The sequence below is a fragment of the Canis lupus genome, chromosome 29 (genome assembly GCF_011100685.1).
Source record: "Canis lupus familiaris isolate Mischka breed German Shepherd chromosome 29, alternate assembly UU_Cfam_GSD_1.0, whole genome shotgun sequence".
In the NCBI taxonomy this organism is placed as follows: domain Eukaryota; kingdom Metazoa; phylum Chordata; class Mammalia; order Carnivora; family Canidae; genus Canis; species Canis lupus.
This window is the reverse complement of record NC_049250.1, coordinates 17,503,690-17,527,500: the sequence shown is the minus strand read 5'-3', so window position 1 is coordinate 17,527,500 and position 23,811 is coordinate 17,503,690. Positions and strand designations below refer to the sequence as shown.

Here is a 23,811-nt window from a genome sequence, read left to right as displayed (position 1 = left end):
AGGACTCAAATTAATAAAATCATGAATGAGAAAGGAGAGATCACTACCAACACCAAGGAAATACAAACGATTTTAAAAGCATATTATGAACAGCTATACGCCAATAAATTAGGCAATCTAGAAGAAATGGACGCATTCCTGGAAAGCCACAAACTACCAAAACTGGAACAGGAAGAAATAGAAAACCTGAACAGGCCAATAACCAGGGAGGAAATTGAAGCAGTCATCAAAAACCTCCCAAGACACAAGAGTCCAGGGCCAGATGGCTTCCCAGGGGAATTTTATCAAACGTTTAAAGAAGAAACCATACCTATTCTCCTAAAGCTGTTTGGAAAGATAGAAACAGATGGAGTACTTCCAAATTCGTTCTATGAAGCCAGCATCACCTTAATTCCAAAACCAGACAAAGACCCCACCAAAAAGGAGAATTACAGACCAATATCCCTGATGAACATGGATGCAAAAATTCTCAACAAGATACTGGCCAATAGGATCCAACAGTACATTAAAAAAATTATTCACCATGACCAAGTAGGATTTATCCCTGGGACACAAGGCTGGTTCAACACCTGTAAAACAATCAATGTGATTCATCATATCAGCAAGAGAAAAACCAAGAACCATATGATCCTCTCATTGGATGCAGAGAAAGCATTTGACAAAATACAGCATCCATTCCTGATCAAAACTCTTCAGAGTGTAGGGATAGAGGGAACATTCCTCGACATCTTAAAAGCCATCTATGAAAAGCCCACAGCAAATATCATTCTCAATGGGGAAGCACTGGGAGCCTTTCCCCTAAGATCAGGAACAAGACAGGGATGTCCACTCTCACCACTGCTGTTCAACATAGTACTGGAAGTCCTAGCCTCAGCAATCAGACAACAAAAAGACATTAAAGGCATTCAAATTGGCAAAGAAGAAGTCAAACTCTCCCTCTTCGCCGATGACATGATACTCTACATAGAAAACCCAAAAGTCTCCACCCCAAGATTGCTAGAACTCATACAGCAATTCGGTAGCGTGGCAGGATACAAAATCAATGCCCAGAAGTCAGTGGCATTTCTATACACTAACAATGAGACTGAAGAAAGAGAAATTAAGGAGTCCATCCCATTTACAATTGCACCCAAAAGCATAAGATACCTAGGAATAAACCTCACCAAAGATGTAAAGGATCTATACCCTCAAAACTATAGAACACTTCTGAAAGAAATTGAGGAAGACACAAAGAGATGGAAAAATATTCCATGCTCATGGATTGGCAGAATTAATATTGTGAAAATGTCAATGTTACCCAGGGCAATATACACGTTTAATGCAATCCCTATCAAAATACCATGGACTTTCTTCAGAGAGTTAGAACAAATTATTTTAATATTTGTGTGGAATCAGAAAAGACCCCGAATAGCCAGGGGAATTTTAAAAAAGAAAACCATATCTGGGGGCATCACAATGCCAGATTTCAGGTTGTACTACAAAGCTGTGGTCATCAAGACAGTGTGGTACTGGCACAAAAACAGACACATAGATCAGTGGAACAGAATAGAGAATCCAGAAGTGGACCCTGAACTTTATGGGCAACTAATATTCGATAAAGGAGGAAAGACTATCCATTGGAAGAAAGACAGTCTCTTCAATAAATGGTGCTGGGAAAATTGGACATCCACATGCAGAAGAATGAAACTAGACCACTCTCTTGCACCATACACAAAGATAAACTCAAAATGGATGAAAGATCTAAATGTGAGACAAGATTCCATCAAAATCCTAGAGAAGAACACAGGCAACACCCTTTTTGAACTCGGCCATAGTGACTTCTTGCAAGATATATCCACGAAGGCAAAAGAAACAAAAGCAAAAATGAACTATTGGGACTTCATCAAGATAAGAAGCTTTTGCACAGCAAAGGATACAGTCAACAAAACTCAAAGACAACCTACAGAATGGGAGAAGATATTTGCAAATGACGTATCAGATAAAGGGCTAGTTTCCAAGATCTATAAAGAACTTATTAAACTCAACACCAAAGAAACAAACAATCCAATCATGAAATGGGCAAAAGACGTGAACAGAAATCTCACAGAGGAAGACATAGACATGGCCAACATGCACATGGGAAAATGCTCTGCATCACTTGCCATCAGGGAAATACAAATCAAAACTACAATGAGATACCACCTCACACCAGTGAGAATGGGGAAAATTAACAAGGCAGGAAACAACAAATGTTGGAGAGGATGCGGAGAAAAGGGAACCCTCTTACACTGTTGGTGGGAATGTGAACTGGTGCAGCCACTCTGGAAAACTGTGTGGAGGTTCCTCAAAGAGTTAAAAATAGACCTGCCCTACGACCCAGCAATTGGACTATTGGGGATTTACCCCAAAGATACAAATGCAATGAAAAGTCGGGACACTTGCACCCCGATGTTTCTAGCAGCAATGGCCACGATAGCCAAACTGTGGAAGGAGCCTCGGTGTCCAACGAAAGATGAATGGATAAAGAAGATGTGGTTTATGTATACAATGGAATATTACTCAGCTATTAGAAATGACAAATACCCACCATTTGCTTCAACGTGGATGGAACTGGAGGGTATTATGCTGAGTGAAGTAAGTCAGTTGGAGAAGGACAAACATTATATGTTCTCATTCATTTGGGGAATATAAATAATAGTGAAAGGAAATATAAGGGAAGGGAGAAGAAATATGTGGGAAGTGTCAGAAAGGGAGACAGAATGTAAAGACTGCTAACTCTGGGAAACGAACTAGGGGTGGTGGAAGGGGAGGAGGGCGGGGGGTGGGAGTGAATGGGTGACGGGCACTGGGTGTTATTCTGTATGTTAGTAAATTGAACACCAATAAAAAATAAATTAAAAAAAAAAAAAAAGAAACAGGGCAGCCCCAGTGGCTCAGCAGTTTAGCGCCGCCTGCAGCCCAGGGCGTGATCCTGGAGACCTGGGATCAAGTCCCACATCGGGCTCCCTGCATGGAGACTGCTTCTCCCTCTGCCTGTCTCTCTCACTCTCTCTCTCTCTCACTCTGTGTGTGTGTGTGTGTGTGTGTGTGTGTGTTTCTCATGAATAAATAAACATCTTTAAAAAATAAATAAATGGTTTAGAAACAGATATCACTGATGGTAGAGCTATGGTACAAGAAAACTGTGCCAACATATTGGGGCAAAAAGAAATTTCAGCTGACTCATAATGAAATACAGTTCTCCAAAGTGTAATGCATTAAATCAGGCCCAAATGTTGATTTCATGACACTATATTAGTCAACCCTTAGAGACAGGGGGGTTTCAGATGCATTTTGAAAAGCAAAGTATGTTAACGTCAGACGAGATGGTAAAATGTCTCGGGCCACTGTAATTTGAAAGAAAGTTTGGTTAATTTCACTGACTTACACTTTGTCTTAAAATTTTGCTTGCTTGACAAGATTGCACCTTTTTCCTTCTGAGTCAGTGTTCAGGGCATGTTTACAGACACCTTCAGGCCCATGATGAAGTGTGACCACTTGGGATGAACAGCCATAAGTGTGCAAGTATTGTGCATTGCTAGGATCGAACACACTGGTAGAACAGTTTGCAACAGCTCTTCTTTACTCTGACAGTCTAGTATCAAAACTATGCTTAACCCCCTTGCTGCTGATTTTTTTGCAAGATGACTTACTGTTATGACTTGGCACATGAACGGCACGTCCCATGAAGATAGTTGACCATTTTCTCTGAGTAGGCATAGGAGAATAAGCATTTTATATTTAGGTATTTTGAGTTTCTGGGTTCCTATGAAGGATAAAAGTAGTCAATTTGCATTGATTTACATATTTTAGTACCAAAAGCTAAATTTATTTTTTATTCAGTAGATATTTAAAGAGGCAGGGTAATCAACATAAAAGAAAAAAATAGATGATCTTATGAGTTTATGTTCTAGTTGTGGAGAAGAAAATAGGCAAATGAAGACGTAAACAAGTTAGTTACAGATTGTAGTAAATGCTGTGAAAGAAATAAACAGGATTAAATAGAATGGGATTCTTTGAAAGTTCAGGAAAAACCTCCTCAAAAAAAATTATAATAAGGCTATAACCTGTCATGCAAAGGTCTCGAGAGAACATTCTAGGCAATGATCATTGTAAGTGCAAAGGCAGACTTATCTAGCTGGACTTAGTTGTTTGGACAGGAATAAAGGTGGATTATAGAGTAAATAGAAGGAAGGGCAGTAAGATATGAGGTCTGAGAGATACAAGCCCTGAGGAAAAAAAAAAAAAAAAAAGCCCTGAGGAAAAGATGAAAACTTGGGGGTTTGTGCTAAGGACAGTTGGAAGCCATTAAGCATTTGTAAGAGATATGATCTGATGTGATCTAAAGAAAAGCTGATTAACACCTGCTTTGTATGTTATATGTAGTATACACTATATTCTTATAATAAAGTAAGCTACAAAAAAGAATGTTAAGAAAATCATAAGACAAAATGCATTTACAGTGTATTTGTTTTTTTATAAAACTGCATATGAGTAGAGCCACACAGTTCAAACCTATGTTGTTCAAGGGTCAACTGTATCAGACTTTAGAAGCTTGCAGAAAGGCTCCCACAGAGCCAGAATTCAGGCCTTTTGGAAAGGGCACTCCTTAGCTGATACTGGTACCTCAGGAGCTTTGAGCACACATCCTGTAGAGCTGAGATCAAGCCTCGCAGGATGGAGGGATTTGCTGCTACATGGTGCTGGTCACTCTGAAGTCGCACATTGGTACTGATTCTGATGGGGTAGAAAAAAACTGCAGATTAAATCCAATTGCTATTACTAGAAGCAACTGATGCAGTCACAGATACATAAGGGGCAGCAGCTTCATTAGTAAGGAGTGAAATGAAAGTTGCCCTGGGACGTCTGGGTGGCTCAGTGGTTGAGTGTCTGCCTTCAGCTCCCAGTGCGATCCCGGAGTCCCTGAATCGAGTCCTGCATCAGGCTCCTTGCATGGAGCCTGCTTCTCCTGTCCCTGCCTCTCTCTGTGTCTCTCATGAATAAATAAATAAAATCTTAAAAAAAAAAAAAAAAAACAGCTGCGCATATCACGTCCACTCATATCCTATTGGTCTAACAGGCATAAACAGGTTTAAGAATAAATATGACTAATATTTGGTTAGCATGTAACTCAACTGGGGGGGAGCAGAGCTGCACCAATACTCTTTAAGAATAAGCTACAGACTGCAACCACCCAATGTCTTGAGCACTAGTCCGTTTCCTTTCCAGAGAATGGGGAGACTGCCCATTAATCTGGCAGTTGGTTTGTTCGGGACACTCTCTGACTTCTGGCAATGCTCTGATTTCCGGCTTCACCACTTGTCCCTATCTCCAAAAGCAAAGAATTCTGTTATGGATCAAAGATAAAATGTAGCCCTCATAGAATTACAAACTTAAGGGGACAGCTAAAGGAACCATAAGTAGGACTTAACAGGAGTAAAAATTCTTTTAAGTTATCCTGTCTTTCCCCACCCTTGCAGGATCTGGCAGGACCAGGGTAAGGACATACAGAGAAAGGTGGCTTAGTAAAGTTCAGTTTTAGACCTTAGCAGGAAAGGGTGTTATCCTCCTTCTGTGGTCCAAGTGCTAATCTCAAGGGCCAGGATCAGATACGGTCCTATAACAAAGAGACTAAGCAATGTACCACTGACCTTGTTAGTGCCTGGGTCTTGTGCTAAAGGAAGCCAAAGGAGTTTGACATTCAAAAATAGCCCCTCTCAGTTCACCAAAGTCTGAGTCTGGATGGGGTTTGGAGAAAAGAGCTCTAGCTTGTAGTAGACATGATTTTTTTCCCAGAGTGTGTTCATAGCAGTAGCACTTTTGTATGTGTCTGTGTAGCTAAGCTGGGACTGTACTTCCCAGAACTCCCATCCAGTTGTGAGTTAGGATTGGTCACAGAAATTGTTGAAGATAAGACAGAGGTGTAAAGCAGGAGCTGGCCTGCTCTGATGTCTGAGTTGGGGGCTAGGCACTTGCAGCATTTCATTTTCACTATGTCCATGGGGCAGAAGTCTGGCCCATAGCTTCTCAGGTCCCTTGAATCTCCTCCCTTACCCTCTTCCAAATTCCAGCAGTTCTAGAAGCACAGGAGGTAGGCTCCCTCTGCATATACCCACATGGTGGAGGTCAGAGGCAGCAGGGGACAGGGAGATTGCACTTTTCCTCTCCCGCAGCCCTGCTGACCTGTGGTGGCTCCAGGCTCACCAGGAGATCAGAGGCAACACCTCATGATAGACTTGTTCTCCAGTTCCCACAGCTGCATAAAGCCTAGCCCCCATATTAAATCACGTTTTCCATATCCCTTGAACTTTAACACAATAAGCTAAGTTATGTTGTGGAGACAAGTTATGCCTAAACCTTAACAGCCAGGTTTTATTTCTTGCTCATGGTTCATCCACAGCTCTGTTCTGCATAGTCTTCATTCCAGGAACCAGGCTGAAGGAGCCAGCCTCTGTTTAGAACACTGCTGGCCATCATGACAGATGGAAGGAGGGGAACCAAACACTGCTCTGAAGGCTCTGCCTGGCAAGAGCCTACCACTTCCTACCACTTCCCCTCACACTTCCTTACCCAAAGCAATTCCAACAGATTGAACCAAAAAATGAGTGAACAGAATATGTTTGTGGGTTTTTTTCCCTGGCACCAAATACATGTTATTTTTCCATATCAGTTTGGCAATTCTCCAACATCAACTGGGTGTTCAACAGTTCATTTTGGGCACTCCCAGAGTTACTACAGACCTGCAGGTGAAGAGCTCAATGCCACAAGATTGGCCCAACTTCAACGACAACTGGAGTTCCCAGGCTGCCCAGCCAACTGCAAATTCAAGGGTTCCTATGAGCCCCCCTCCTTGGTTTGACAATTTGGTACAATGACTCACAGAACTCAGGAAAGCTCTTAACTTAACCAGGTTATTGTAAATGATACAACTCAGGAGCAGCCAGATGTATTGGACAGGGTATGAGGGAAGTAGCCCCTCCATCACTCTCTGAGCACAACACCATCTGTACGTTTACCAACTTGGAAACTCTCCAAACCCCATCATTTAGAGGTTCTTATAGAGATTTATTTACATAGGTATGATTGATTAAATCATTGGCCCTTAGAGATTGAACTCAATCTCTAGCTCCTCTCCCCTCCCTAAAGGTCAGGGAGTGAGGCTGAAACCTCTAATCATGTGGTTGGTTTTTCTGGCGACTGGCCCCTATCCTGAAGCCATTTTACACTACCCCACCATAAGTCCTCATGGGTATACAAACGATAGTATATTCCAAGGATTTAGGAGCTCTGTGGCAGGAACCAGCTAGCTAGTCTGCAGAAAGTCAAGGATTCAGGTTTTCAGATCACCATGGTCTGGTGATGATTATTGTATTGTTCACTCAGCAGTGTTTTAGGGACCTGAACTGAGCACAAGCACTGTATTTGGAGTTATCTTAAAACCAAGTCATTATTTTTATTTTTAGTAGTTCTCCTTTGGGATCAAAATACTATATTTCACTTCAACAAAATGATAAAATATTTGAGAAACGAATGAGTTGAATATTGATTGGGTCACTTCTGAATCTTAATACTCAAGAGGAAAATTATTTTTTTCACTCTAATATCTCAAAAATAGGCACACTTTAAAGTGGCTGTGAAGAAAAAAAATAAAGTGGCTGTGAAGGATTGATATCACAAGTGCTTGAGAAATAAAGGACTTTACAGATTATGTCCTATATGCTCATAAAACAAGATACAGTTTTTAGCTATGGCATACTCAGTATCCCTAATATAATGATGCCACCAGAAGGTTTCTCCTTGTGTTTCAAACAAAACTAACTTGACAACTTATAAGATCATTACTCTTTACATGTGAAATTGTTTATCTACTTTTCTCCTACTAGGCTTTAAGCTTATTAAGTGTATGAACTGTACCTTGTTCATTTCTGTATGCCCAGCAGTTATTATAGTGCCTCACATAGAGTAACTGCTCAATAAATGCTTACTTTATTGCCATATTTTACCTATTTTAGGATGCATGTTTTTTTCACATTTCGACATGTCTAAAATTGGGATGCATCTTACAATTGATAATGATGTAAGTTATGGTCAGCTAGGTTTGAAAATCTTCAACCGATACCTCCTGGTAAAATCAAGAAAGCACTAAACTCACAACATATTAGATTTAATGCAGTGTGGGTAACTAATAAGTTAGTAAAAGATTACCTTCCTCAAGTTGTTATGATATTGATTCAAACATATTTTATAAAGGCTGTCATGAATATGACCTTAAAAATTCTTTTACAATTCCACAGCCTCATAAATTATATAGTTTCATTCAATTTATTATCAGCTTTTTTTTACTTGTAAGAAATGGAATTTATCATTTTAGCCAAGTTAATTACCATTATTCTGCTGTGTAATTGAGAATTGGGCCCTTCAGATTCTGTTGTCCTTCTAATTCATTCTTTTACAATTTTCTCAGAAGTGCTAATACGTGTTTCACATAAATTTTTGTTTTTGTATTAACTCACTTATTATATATTGAGTGCACATAGTAACATATTCTGCTAAAAGCCATGGAGATTGATATTTTGAAATATCCCTGTTCCATCTGAGACCCTAAAGCCATAGGCAAAACCTCTACTAAGCAATTAGCATTTGTTTATAACAACCAACACTCTTCCAAGCTTTAGTAAGTAATCTCCTATTCTGTTTATGAATTTCAGTTTACTTATATGTATGTGCTGCCTTGTTTTGTCTAATTCATCACTCAAAAATTTGGTTGTTTTAATAGCTAGGGGGAGAAAGATTTCATTATAAACTGCATGACCATATTTGTTTAATTTGAAAGGATTTGGAAAAAGGAAAGAGGCATTTTAAAAACAAAAAACAACTGTATTTTGTGAGTGAGGTATACAGATGAAAGGAATAAAAAAAAGTTTGATTTTTAAAGAAATAGTCTGCTTTTTATAGTAGATGATCAGAAATGCCAACTGAAATTCTGCACTGGGCCATGTCATCATATGCAGCATGACAAACTTTTACATAATCCCAGTGGTCTGCAGATATCCATAAAGGCAACACCTTACACATAAAAAGAGTATTTAAATGTATCTACTCTTTCCCAGTTTTTTAAAATAAAAGTTTACTACAGGGACACTTGGGTGGCTCTGTTGGTTAAGCATCTGACTCTTGATTTCAGTTCAGGTCATGATCTCAAGGTGGTGAGACTGAGCCCTATATCAGGCTCGATGCACAGCAGGGAGACTGCTTAAGATTCTCTCCCTCTGCCCTTCCCCCCACACCTTCTGTCTCTCAAATAAATAAATGAATAAATCTAAAAAAAAAAAAAAAGTTTGTTATACATTGAAAGCCAAATATGGGAATAGAAGTTATTTTAGGTAAAGGTCAAGTGGTCTCTTATGAGTATTTGATATTATACTCTTGGCATTTATTCCAGGGAGATGTAAATTTATGTTTACACAAAAGGCTGTATAGGAGCACCTGGGTAGCTCAGTCGATTGAGCGCTAACTCTTAATATCAGTTCAGGTCGTGATCTTAGAGTCATGAGTTTAAGCCCCATGTGGATCTTGCCCAGCATGGAGCCCATTTAATGCTTCTCTCTCTTTCTCTCTCTCTTCCTCCCTCCCTCCCTCTCAACCCTCTTTTTCTTTTTCAAAAAGGAGTGGGGGATGTACCTGAGTGACTCAGTTGGTTGAGCATCTAGCTCTTGATTGCCACTAAGGTCATGATCTTGGGGTCCTGGGATTGGGCTGGTATAGGGCTCTGCAGGGAATCTAGCTCTTGATTGCCACTAAGGTCATGATCTTGGGGTCCTGGGATTGGGCTGGTATAGGGCTCTGCAGGGAATCTGCTGGAGGATTCCTTCCTTCTTCCCTCTACCCTCCCCCCCCCCCGCTCATATTCTCTCTCTCTCTCTCTCTCTCTCTCTAATATGTCCTTTTGAAAAGGGCTTATACGTAAATACTCAAATATCCCCGAACTGGAAAAAGTTCAGTTCCTTCGGTAGATGAATAATTAAACAAATTGTGGTGCATTCATGCCATAGGGTGTTATACGGCAATAAAAAAGAACTAATTATTGTTACAAGTAATTACTTGTATTATCTCAAGGGAATCATGCTAAGTGAAAGAAGCCAATCCCAGGAGGTTACATACTATATTATTACATTTATGTAACATTCTTTAAATAATAGAATTACAGAGGCAGAGAACAGATTAGTGATTTCTAAGGGTTAGGGATGATGGAGATAAGGTAGTGGGTATGACAATAAATGGTTCGAAAGACAAAGTCCTGTGGTGATGGAGTTCTATATCCTAATTGTGACAGGAGTTACATAGATCTGCATCTGTGATAAAGTTGCATAGAACTATACACACACACTGACCACCTAAAAATTGATGAGATAACCTGGTTATAATACTATCCTAAGTAAAGAGTACATAGGATCTCCTTGTTTTTTTTTTTTTTTTTCAAAATTCTTGTGAGACTATAATTCAAAATTAAAAGCTTTAAAAAGTTATTCTGCATAGACAAGTTGAGCCATATTAAATCAAAAATCTGTGGAGCAAAAGAATCAACAAAGTGAAAAGGCAATCTACAGAATGGGAGAAGATATCTGCAAACCATATGTCTAATAAGAGATTAATATCCAAAGTATTTAAGAATTTTCTGTAACTCAATAGCAAGAAAATAACCCAATTAAAAAATGAATAAGAAACTAAATAGGTATTTCTCCAAAGATGACCTACAAACAGCCAGCAAGAGAATGAAAATGTGCTCACCATCACTAATCATCAGGTAAATGCAAATCAAAACCACAATGAGGCATCATACCTGTTAGGATGAGCATTATATAAAAAAAAGTATAGCAAGTAATTAGGTGAGGATGTGGAGAAATTGGAATTCTTGAGCAGTATTGGTAAGAATGTAAACTGGGGTAAGCACCATAGAAAACAGTTTGAACTTTCCTCAAAAAATTAAAATTAGAATATGATCCAGCTTCCCACTTCTCAGTATATATGCAAAGGAATTCAAATCAAGATCTTGAAGAGGTATTTGTACTTCCATGCTCATAACGGCATTATTTACAACAGTCAAGAGGTAGAAACCACCTAAATGTCCACTGATGAGTGAATGAATAAAGAAAATGTGGTATATGCACACAATGGAATAATATCCAGTCATAAAAAGAAAATCCTGCCATTTGCAAGAGCATGGATGATTCTGGAGGACATTTTGCTAAGTAAAATAGGCTAGTCACAGAAGGATAATACTGCATGATTCCACTTACATCAGAGGCATTTAAAATGGCCAGCTTCATAGGAACAGAGTAGAATGGTGGTTGCCAGAGGCTGGGAGGAAAAATTGTGGAATTGCTGTCTGATGGGCATAGAGTTTCAGTCATACAAGATAGAAATGTACAATATTATGCTTATACTTAAAAATAAATTGCCCAGGTGGAGCCCCCTGCAGAATATTTCCAAGAATTCCCAGGAAGGTTTGCCTTCCTCATGCTCCCTCTCCATATAAACTGATTTATCTCTAATTATTTTTGGCCATTATCACTACCTTTCCATGATGCAAAAGTGTGTAAGCCAATTCTTTGGTCCTATTTTAAGATTGCCATAAGATATTTACAATTAGAAAAGGAAATTTTAATTTGATCAGATTTGTGGAGATTATCCCAGGTCCATTGTATTCACTTTGCCACAGGAATCCTTTACTCTTTACTACCATCAGTCTCTCCCAGCCATAATGTCATTAAACCCCAGTCTGTTCTGTTCCAGAGTCTGCTCCAGAACAGGGAAGGGAACGGAAGCTTTCTTTTCACTAACTTCTAAAACTTTAATAAGACTTTACCCAAACCACCATTAATACCAAATATCTTACCTGTGGGGTATTCTGTTTTACAAACAAGATGTGACCAACCTCTCTATTACTAATAAAATTTAAATTAAATTTAAAAAATAACTTTCTTAAAACTTTTGTTTCAGATCATAGGTCCCAGCTATAAATTAGGGTCTATGGTCTTTACAAATATTATTTATAAATTTCCAATTTTGTTTCCAGTGCCAAGTCCCATCCCAAGGGGGGACCCAGAGCACTGGGCAATGGTGCCTATTTCACATCCTTCAGGACCTATTGCAGCTACACACATAGAAAAGCAACATTAGGAGTGTTGGATTGCCCCGTCCTTAATCCCTAGTAATCTTAGGACTTCAGGTAAGTGAAAAGCATTTACTCCTGGTAGAAAGTGGTAATTCTTTCTTAAAATACTATAAAATTGCCTGGGCTTCTTTCACAGTCTTTTTTTTACTTCTTTCTCCCTCCTCCTCCTTTCCTGTTTTCTCCCTTTTACTCACGAAACTAGCTAAATCCTTAAATAAAAGCAGTGTATTTCTGATTATTTTTCTGTAGGTACAAATATTGCTCTAAACTTATAAAAGCTTTTTCTTGTTGAATATGTTTTCTTTTATTCATAAATTTTTCTTAACATTATGTTCCATCATGCCTCCACTCTGTCATTTTCCTTTGCTTTTTCAAAATTATCACTGTGTACATCTTAAACACGATGGAATTTAATACTAAATATTTTTATTGGCCATATGGAACATTTTTTAATATCAAAAACTCATGGATATCATTGTAATCAACTACCATTTTATATTCTCTTTTTTTTTATTCTTTGGTTGTTATCCTTGCAATAAGAAAAATAATATGCCCTGATCTAGAATAAGAATCTGATAACTTTGATGTTAAACATTTCCCTGAGTACTATATAGAATATATAATTTAAGGAACAGTCTGAATCTTTAAAATTCTGTTTATTTTCCTTCTTTCCTCTTAAAATATGATTGAAGAGTAGAAATGCTACATATTACTCAATATTTTTAATTACCGTAATTATTAATGGAGAAGTCAATTTTTAAAGATTTATGTATAAGACTATAATTTGTTACTTGCAAAAAGCATAGAAAGTTAAAATTTTATAATATGCTTAATTATTTTTCCATTTAATATACATATTTAGGCACCTACCATGAACCAAGAATGTGTTTAGAATGAATGGTATGTAGTTCCTATAGAACTTGGCCATCAATGTCACAAGAGAACTCAATAAAAATGTAAATTCTCAGATCCCACCCACAATCTACTGAGTCAGGAACTTGGAGAGAATAACAAATCTTCAAGCTTCTGACCTGTGCTAAAACTTGAGGACACTGGTTCACATGAAACAATCAATAACCATGTAGTGTAGAAAGTATCACATTAAATGGGTCTGCAAAATACTCTAGAAAAAGGAAGAAACAGCAAATAACTGGGAAAATTAAGGAAACTGTACAGACGTGACATTGGAACCAACTTTAGAGCTGAATAGGATTTTACTCTTTAATTAAACAAATCTTTGTACAGCACATACTATCCTACTCACTCTGCCAGACTGAGGAAGTTTAATAAACAATAAGTTCAATAAAAGTCATTGAGCAATAACTCAGAGGCAGATTTACCCAGAAGCTAACCACTGAAGCTTTAGGCTTCCTTACTTGCCTGGGACCCTTCCAATGCCCCGTCTCTACTTTGTTATTATACAAAATTACGAGAATGCATAATTGTGTACTCTTTTTCTTACACTGGGCCCCCCAAATTGTGTAAGCCTCATATTCCCCACAAAATCTACCTCCAAAACCACACTTGCTAGTCTGGAGATAGAAGGGAGATAGTAAGGAAGCAAGCCAGGACCTTCCAGCAAAGAAAACCACATATGCCAGGGGATGGAGGCAGAGAGTGTTGTCTGTCAGTATCCCTGGAGCCGGGTAACTGCGGAGGGGGTGAGGGGAGTGATGCTGACAGACACAGTGAATTACCAGAGACCTTGGATGCACTGCCAAGGGGTTTGGACTTTATCCTCTACACAATAGCTTACATTAGAGATTCTCAGTAGGTGCCTGCATTTAACAAAGGTAACTGTAGCAACTGTAGAAGCAAACAGATTGATGAAGGAGAGACCAGAGCCGGGAATACAGTCGGGAGCATAATGAAATAGACTGAGGGAAATGTTGAAAATAGAAGTTCAGGTAATGGGGATGAATTTGAAGGAGATACTCAAGATACAATCTACTTGGGGACCAGTTGGAAGATAGACCAGGAAGAGATATTAAAGATGACTTAGATTTATAGTTTAGGTGGTTTGGATGCATTGTAATGTGAATAATAAACTTTTCAGCTCAAGAAAATAAATAAATAAATATAAATATATATATATATATATATATATATATATATATATATATATATAGAGAGAGAGAGAGAGAGAGAGAGAGAGAGGAGCACCAGATTTTATGGAGAAAATAATGCACTCCATTTCAGTAAGTTGTTTTTCTACATTATTTGTCTATCATTCTGAAATACATATATATCATTTTAAATAACTGCTTTTTGAAAAGAGCTGCACATTGAAAGAAAAATCACTTATAGACTACTGCTTTACAAATATACAATGTCATTATTCTAAAAATTGTTATATAGTCATTAATTAGATCACTATTTCTTTCTTAAAAAACATGAAATGGGATTTAAGTGTATAGGCTAAAATTTGTCTTGCTAATAAAATATGGAACCAGACAGACTTTAAAATAACACCATCTTTGGCTAGAAAGATGGTTCTAAAATATGTGCAAATAGCTTCTAGGATGAAAAGGACAGAAGACTCCCCATTTATATCATTAAATGGAAGGTAGCAGAGTAGGTAAGGAGAAGAAGGAACAGTAAGCTCTGCTTGAATCCAAGAGGATATTGGGGGGTTAATGGAAGAAAGTTTAAAGTTCCATATCAGAGATAAACATGACAGAAGCGGTGAGTTATATCTATAATCCACATCAAAGAACACTAAACAGATTTGAGGCCTTGATGTAATTATACAGATTAGACATTTAGCAAAGCATAAAGCAGCATGATGTCTCAAGAAAAAGGTCATCTAAATATCCCTAAAGGATTCTTCACTGAGTCTATTCCGAAAGAGAAAACTCTCAGAGGATGAAGGACATCTGTTTTTGTTGTCTGAGCTTTGCAATGCTGTTAGACTTCATGACTTACTCATTGCCATTTAATAGGAAAGCCATTGCCAAGGCCCTCCCCACCCCTAATTTAGTACTCTGCTTGCCGGGCCATGGCACTGCTAACCACAACAGAAAGAAGCAGTGGATGCTCCACAGTTGCCATGGAAGTCCTCAGGCCAACTTAATATTCATCAAAGAGTTCCTTGCTGGGATTTATGAACTGATACACCTGGGATTCTGACAGTGTATCCTGACAACATTTCTACACTTAGGATTGTGAAAATTTCTCTTTTCCTGCATTTATCTCATGCCTGGTTAAAGTTAATTCCCCTGGCTCTCTGAAATTTTTATGATTCTGCAAGCTAAAGGTGATTTTAGGTATTAACACAGTTCACCCCATGTTTAATTGGCAAATGGTAAGGAATTTTACACAGTAATAGTGCAGACTAGGAGGTGGGGGAAATTGCTTCATGGGTATCGACAAAGAAGTTCTGATCCGTTTCACAACAATGTGAATATGCCTAACCCGATTGAAATGTACACTTAAAAATTGTTAAGATTGTTTAAACATTCTCATTACATACCCTGCCACAAGAAACTCCAGGCCCCTAATGGGTACCTCAGGTCTTCAAGATCCCTCAAACTTGTTTTTGTACAGCGTTCCTGGCCTGATTCTTGAGTCTTTAGCTGTATATTTGTCAAACAGAAACTGAGCAGCATATTCAGTTGACAGGCATACAGTTTGAAGCTGAGTTAAAAGAATTGTGTGTCTGCCACTGTAGGAAGTTAGATGATTCCTAAACCAAACCCCTTGATGTGGTGCAGAAAAGCAATACTTAAATGATTCCATACTCAAAGCCAATACCCATCCATTCTTCAGTATTCCTCATCATGGAGAAAAACAATAACATAAATGACTTCAAACAGCATGTAGATGAACATTTCTGTTTTGCTTAAGAACATAGGTGTTTTTTTTCTCTAGTGCGATATATGCATTTCAGAACGCCTTGCATTCTAGAAATTATGTGTTACACATGACAAGGCTTGTGAGAAGCTTTGAATTAGCCGCAGACCACTCAAACCTATGCAACTTGATATACAGAATGCTAACAACAAAAAACTAATTTTGCCATAGTTTAAAAGGTATGTTAAATCCCTAATGAATAACTACTGTAGTTAATACAGGCATGGTAACCATATGTATTTGTTGCAGAAAATAGCAGTAGCTTGATGAAAGGGGTGACAGGAGGGTTGAGACCACTGAGCTTTGTAGCAACAGAGGCAATACTCAAAAAGATCAGCAAAAACTGAAGGGTTCTTCCAACACAGGGCAGTGGCCAAGCAGAGCTAAGAGTGAAAATATGGGATGAATAGGATTTTGAATACTGTAAGCTCCATGGCAGTATAATATGTTCAACTCCTGTTGCCTGGCAGTGTAAGAGATTAATACACTGGGAAAATCATGGATAAACCAGTGCAAATTCAATGTTGTTTTGACATTACCCAGCATTACTGCCAAAAACAGTATGTTTATGTCCCTTTAAAATTCATATGTTAAAATTTAATCTCCAAGGTGATAGTATTAAGAGGTAGGGCTTTTGGGAGATTGCTTAAGGTCATGAGGGTAGAGGCCTCATAAATGGACTTAGTGACGTTCTAAAAGAGACCCCAGAGGGCTCTCCTGCCTCTTCTGCTACATGAGGACACAACGAAAAGATGACATCGTGAAGCAAGAAGCAGGGCTCTCACCAGAAATCTTATCTGCTGGCACTTTGATTTTGAACTTCCTAGCTTCCAGAATTGTGACAAATTTCTGTTTATAAGCCACCTAGTCTATGGCATTCTGTTATAGCAGCCCCAGCGGATTAAGACAATTAATTACCAATCATGTTGAAGCAATGTTGAATTACAGAAATGCAGGTTATCCCAGAACAGACTTTATCTGCATTTGGACATTTTCTAAAAATTCATATAAATATGTATGTTTGATTTAGATTTGACAAATTGCGAATGAACTTGGTTCCTATCCCTGCATCAACACATGTATACAAATGCTTTTTTGCAGCCAGATGAGTTTCCCTCTAAAACTTTCTCTAAGAGTCACTAAAAATGAGTATTTGATTAAGTGCTGCTGAGGGTTTCTGGATGTGCAAAGTGAGCCGAGAAAATGTCATTATCTTCAAAACTATCCTTACATTTGTTGTTGTCATTAACGACTATTTGAAAGAGCAGTCCCTAAACGCAGAGGACTTTCATAACACATGCTCATCAGACCAACTACTTCAGAATTACCTAGAGGGCTACTTAAAAGACAGATTCCCTTGAGCCTTTATTTAGAGGGATTATTCAGTCTCTAAGACTCTTGAAATCAGCATATCTGGCAATAAGTCCCAAGAATCCTTATTTTGTCAAAACACTCAGTTAAGTCTGATACTCTTTAAAGTTTGGGAAGGGGGAATATAATGGTTTTCTGCTACATAATACAAGTGGACATAGTGCAGGTAGTTGTCTAATAATGTATCTTTCAAAGCATGTGTTAAGAATCAGATACAGTCTCATGACAGGCACTGAGGCAGAGAAAGCATTGCAAGAATAAACTTAGGCAAGTCCTACCTGATACTGTTAGGGTGGGTTATACCTGGGACGCTGAGTCTATTCCCTGACAGGGCATTCAGGTCTTCTATTCAAGTCTTGTATCCATTTTTTAGTTGATTTTTGCAGCTCTTGTAAGATAGAAGTCCAGTTTCATTCTTTTCCATGTGGCTGTCCAGTTTTCCCAATACCACTGGTTGAAGAGACTGTCCCTTCCCCCATTGTATATTCTTGGCCTCTTTGGTGTATATTAATTGACCATATATGCATGGGTTTATTTCTGGGTTCTCTATCCTGTTACATTGATTTATGGCTCTGTTTTTGTGCTGGTACCATACTGTTACAGTTTTGTGGTATAGTTTGAAATCGGAGTGTGATACCTCCAGTTTTGCTCTTCTTAAGATTGCTTTGACCATTGGCAGTTTTTTGTGGTTCTATACAAATTTTTAAGATTGTTTGTTCTATTTCTGTGAAAAATGTCATTGGAATTTTATTTTTTTTTTCGATGCCTTCCCTTTATTTAAAGACACTGCATTGATTTTATATATCTTCAAAAAGTGAACAATAAATTCACAAAATTATTAAGATCATATTCTTGAAGCTAAACACATTCATTGCTACTGGGTTGCTTATTGTTTCTCTCTATTGTCTATCTCCTATCTATCTTTTTTAAAGATTTTTTTATTTATTCATTTGAGAGAGCAAAAGCACAAGCAGTGAGAAGAGTCAGAGGGAGAGGGAGAATTTTAATAGGGATTGCACTGAATCTGTAGATGGCTTTGGGTAGTATGGAATTTTTAACTACACTTTAATCCATGAGCACAGAATATGTTTCCATTTATTTGTGCCGTCTTCCATTTCTTTCATCACTGTCATAGTTTCCAATGTGTGGGTCTTTTACCTCCTTGATTAAATTTATTTCTAGATATTTTATTCTTTTGGATAAACTGTAAATAAGAATTTCTTAATTTCTCTTTATGAGAGTTACTAGCATGTGGAAGCACACTGATTTTTGCATGTTAATTTTGTATCCTGAAATGTTACTGAATTTATTTGTTCCAACAGTTTATTGGTGAAGTTGTCAGGAATTTCTATATATAACATGTCGTATGCAAATAGAGAGTTATGCTTCTTCCTTTCTGATTTGGATGCCTTTTATTTCTTTTTGTTACCTAAATATAACTTTTTAATAGTGCTCAGGGGTTAAAGTCATATATATGAAACTAGCACTTCAGGAATGAATAATGATTCCCTCCAAGATTAGAGGGATGAAATGGAGATTTTGAGGGGAAGTAGTCATTAAGAATGTGCAAAATTACATGACTGGATGTTTTTTGTTCCAGTTGAACTAGAAATAAGAGTAACAAAGATACAATTTCTATTACTATCTAAATAAAATCTTACCTGAATAAAGCCTAATTCCTATTAAACCTAGAATAAGTCATTGTTTGGCTAGAAAGGGCACCCTAGCAGGCAAACAGTTGATTTTACAAATACATATCTAAATCATTTATTAAGTCCAGTGTTCAGTCTTAAAAACTTGTTCCTATAAATGTCTAGTTCCTATAAACAGCCATCTTTCCTCACCTAAGACACTTAGAAAAAAGATCAATAAAAGATGAATTTCATGGTACCCATTTAACCACCAGAAATAGAAAGGAGGGCGATAAATTATGAATGTAATGACAATTATATGGAGCTCAGGACAGCTGATGGGAGCATACCTTTATTTAGAGGGATAAAAAGGGGACACAATCACACATAATCCCAAAGCCAATGAGCTCAAAGAATATTTAACACAAGGTTCTTTGAATTGTCAGTTAATACGAACAAAGCCCAATATCCCTCTGTTGATTATGGACTAGGCCTCCAGAGCACTAGATTCCCTTCAGCATTAGAAGGGTGTAAGCTATATAGATGTGTGTTTATCATCATTGGATTTTCTGGGACTTTAGAGATAATCCAGAGTGCAAGAAAGATGGAGTGGGATGTCAACAACAACAAAGTAAAAAACAGAACCAGGGTCATACCACTTTGGAAAGCCTCCTATTATCCACTGGGAATATATATGGTTTATTCAAATCCAGGATACCTTGGATGTAAAGTTCCAGCAACAAAATGGAAGCAAGCACGTTGGTCATTTAACAAGAAAGGCAGTATAGAAAAGACATCTAATTTGGTACACAACGACCTACTGTGGGAAAACCAGATTACCAGAAATACACCATCTCTTCAAGCCTATGTCCTTAGAATTTGGAAGAGTTTCAGAAATAGAAGAAAAAAACTATGCTGCAAATAAATCTGTCTTCAAATATTACATAGAGTACATGAGTTGTGTTTTTGAAATTTGTTTTCTAAGGATCCAAATTCATCAATAAATGATCAGTGTCCACACACAGTGGAACAGATCTGCATGTATTAACTTGAAAAATGTCCTTGATACATTGCCAAGTGAAAAAAATCAAATACCTAACAGTTCTGCTTATTAAGCAGTTGGGCCTGAAAAACTTAATAGTAGTATTCTCATTGCATTTCTCTTGAAAATTTTATTTTTTTAAGATTTTATTTATTTATTCATGAGAGACACAGAGAGGCAGAAACATAGGCAGAGGGAGAAGAAGGCTACATGCACAGAGCCCAATGTGGGACTCGATCCCGGGACTCCAGGATCATGCCCTGAGCCAAAGGCAGACACTCAACTGCTGAGCCACCCAGGCGTCCCTTCTCTTGAAAATTTTAAACATCACATGGTGCCCCTGTGCATCCCGTGTGATGTTCCAGAGCACCAGCTGTTTGGGAAACACAGCCTGGGATGTATATCCAGGAGTAGAATTGATGAGTTGAGAAATACATGTTTATTCTTTATTAAAAATTGGCAAGTGCTCTCCAAAATGTTTCTACCAATGTGCTCCAGGAGCAGTGTAAGAAATTTCACATCACTCCACACTCCAGACTCCATTTGGTATTGCCACACTTATTAATGTTTATAACTCTCACGTCTGTGTGCTATTGTTTCGTTTTGACTTAATATATATTTCTCTGATTACAAAGGAGATTAAGCCCATCTTCTCAGGACATTACCAATTGCTTGTCCCTGGTGGGCAGGCAGGTTTCAAACCAGGATAATATTAATATAAATTAATATACATAATATGAAATATTATAAATATAAATAATATATAGTAGAATATATAAGAGTTGAGTGAGAGGAATAAGGAAGTGATAAAAAGTTTGTTAATGGCAAAGTTAGGTAGTATTTTCTGCCAGTAATCAATATCCTCTTGTAGGATTCAAATGGCCTTGTTTGAATTATTGCTTTTTCCTCCCACCTAGTTTCGTGTTCGCCCAATTTGTTTATGTAGTGTGTGTGTGTGTGTGTGTGTGTGTGTGTGTTGCAAAAATGGCATACTATATCCACCATTCTTTTTATTTTCAGCTTTATTAAGATATAAATGACATACAGGCTTGTACAAGTTTAAGGTGCACAACATGTTGATTTGATACACTTATATATTTCAAAATGATTACCACTATAGCATTAGCTAACACCTCCATCATATCACACTATTATCATTTCTATCTAGGGGTGGAAACATTTAAGATCTAGTGCCTTAGCAACTTTATATGATACAGTATTGTTAAGCACAATCAAAATGCTACACATTAGATCCCCAGAACTTATTCATCTTATAGCTCGAAGTTTATACCCTTTGACCACATCACTACGTTTCTCCCATCCTCAACTCCTGATAATCACCACTCTACTCACTGTCTCTATAAGATTGGCTGCTTTAAGTTCCACATGTCAGTGATGTCATGCAGTGTTTTTCTGATTTATTTCACCTAGCATAATGTCTTCGATTTTCATCCATTGTCACAAATGACGGGACTACCTTCTCTCACATGGATGAATAATATCTGTTGTGTATATATTCTCGATAGATAGAATCTTTTTTATATATTCGTACATTATCTTTTATTTTATACATATATAATCTTTAATATATATTCATTGAGAGAAGTATATACCTCTACATATATAAATGGATCCATTGACACACATTTAGGTTGTTTCCATGTATTGAATATTATAAATATTGCAGCAATGAATGTGGAAGTGCAATTTCTCTTTGATATTCTGTTTTTGTTCTATTTTCTCATTTTCCAATTAATATTTTTTATTTTAATTCCAGTACAGTTAACATACAGTATTATATTAGTGACAGATTTACAGTATATTGACTCAATAATTCTGTATATTACTCAGTTCCTATCATGATACGTGTACTTGTAATCCCTTTCACTTATTCCATCCATCCCTCTGCCCCCCTCCCCTCTGGCAACTGTCAGTTCTCTATATTTAAGAGTCCGTTTCTTGGTTTGTCTCTCTTTTAAGATTTTATTTATTTATCTTAGAAAGAGCATGATCAGGGAGAGGCACAGAGAGAGAAAATCCCAAGCAGATTCCTCACCTCTTGGAGAGTCTAACGTGGGGCCTGATTCCTGAACTCTGATATCATGACCTGAGCCAAAACTGAGACAGATGCTTAACCAACTCAGCCACCCAGGCACCCCTGGTTTGTCTCTCTTGTTTGTTGTGTTTCTTAAATTTCACATATGAAGGGAATCATATGGTATTTGTCTTTCTCTGACTTATTTCACTTAGCATTATCTTCTCTAGCTCCATCCATATCATTGCAAATGGCAAGATTTCATTATTTTATTGCTGAGTAATATTCCATTGTATATATGGTGGTACTTTATCCATTCACCTATTGATGATGGACACTTGAGTTGCTTCCAAATTTGGCTATTGTAAATAATGCTGCAATAAACATAGGGGGGCATATATCTTTTCCAATTAATGTTTTCATATTCTTTGGGTAAAGACCCAGTGGTAGAATTACTGTACCATATGGTAAATCTATTTTCAATTGTCTCACGAACCTCCACACTGTCTTCCACAGAAAGCCCAGAAATGGACCAACTATATGGTCAACTAATCTTTGACATAGTAGGAAAGAACATGCAATGGGAAAAAGACCATCTCTTCAACAAATGGTGTTGGGAAAACTGGACCACTTTCTTACACCATACAAAGAAAAAAAAAACTCAAAATGGATAAAAGACCTAAATGTGAGACAGGACACCATCAAAATCCTAGAGGAGAACACAGGCAGCAAACTCTTTGACATGGACCCTACTATGACTTTTGACTGGAGTGTTTAGTCCATTTACATTCAAAGTAATTATTGGTAGGTTTGTAGTTATTTCCATTTTGTTACTTGTTTTGTGGTTGTTCTGTAGTTTCTCTTTGTTTCTTTCTACTTTTTCTTCTCTCGCAGTTTGCTGGCTTTCTCTGGTGATATGCTTGGCTTTCTTTCTCTTGATTTGTTGGCTATCTATTTACCAGCTTTTGATTTGTGGTTACCATTTGGTTATATATAACATCTTATGCATGGCAGTCTCTATTAAGTAGATGACCATTTAAATTTAATCCATTCCTCACTCATCTCTTTCTCATGTTTTAGGTATAGGGTGTCATACTTTACATCCTTTTATGTTGTGAAGCTCTTAACTGATTTGTATAGATACATTTAATTTCCTGCTTTCGTGCTGCCTACTTTAAAAAAAAAAGATTTATTCATTTATTTATTTATTTCAGAGAGAGAACATGTGCATGAGCAGGGACAGGGCAGAAAGAGAAGCAGACTCCCTGCTGATCAGGGAGTCTAATCTGGGGCTCATTCCCACAACCTTGAGATCATGACCTGAGCCAAAATCAAGAGTCTACCACTCAGTTGACTGAGCCACCCAGGAAGTCCTCTGCTTCCTACTTTTCTTACTACTATTTGTGGTCTTTCCTTTCCACTCAACAGATCCCATTTAACATTTCTTGTCAGACCAGTTTAGTGATGATAAATTCCTTTAACTTTTGTTTGGACCATTCTTTATCTCTCCTATTCTGAATGTTAGCCTTGCTGGACAGATGATTCCTGGCCACAGGATCATATATCTGATAAGCAGTTAACATACAAAATATATAAAGAATTCACCTAACTGAATAGCAAAAGGAAAACAAAACCCCCAAATGATTTTGTTAAAAAATAGATAGAAGGACTGCACAGATATTTTTCC

At 37.5% G+C, this 23,811-nt stretch overlaps 1 protein-coding gene and 1 long non-coding RNA gene across 3 annotated transcripts in view; one reads left to right on the top strand and one right to left on the bottom strand.

The window, feature by feature from the left end:
- LOC111093136 overlaps positions 1–13,958 on the bottom strand; it is a 49,705-nt gene extending 35,747 nt beyond the window's left edge. The window contains exons 1-3 of the long non-coding RNA XR_005381075.1: positions 13,704–13,958; positions 4,645–4,755; positions 3,672–3,784 (exon numbers count right to left, since the gene is read on the bottom strand). This is a non-coding gene — a long non-coding RNA (uncharacterized LOC111093136). The remainder of the gene's footprint in view (positions 1–3,671; positions 3,785–4,644; positions 4,756–13,703) is intronic.
- CPA6 (carboxypeptidase A6) overlaps positions 1–23,811 on the top strand; it is a 336,470-nt gene that overhangs the window by 193,612 nt on the left and 119,047 nt on the right. The gene's annotated exons all lie outside the window — the stretch shown is intronic.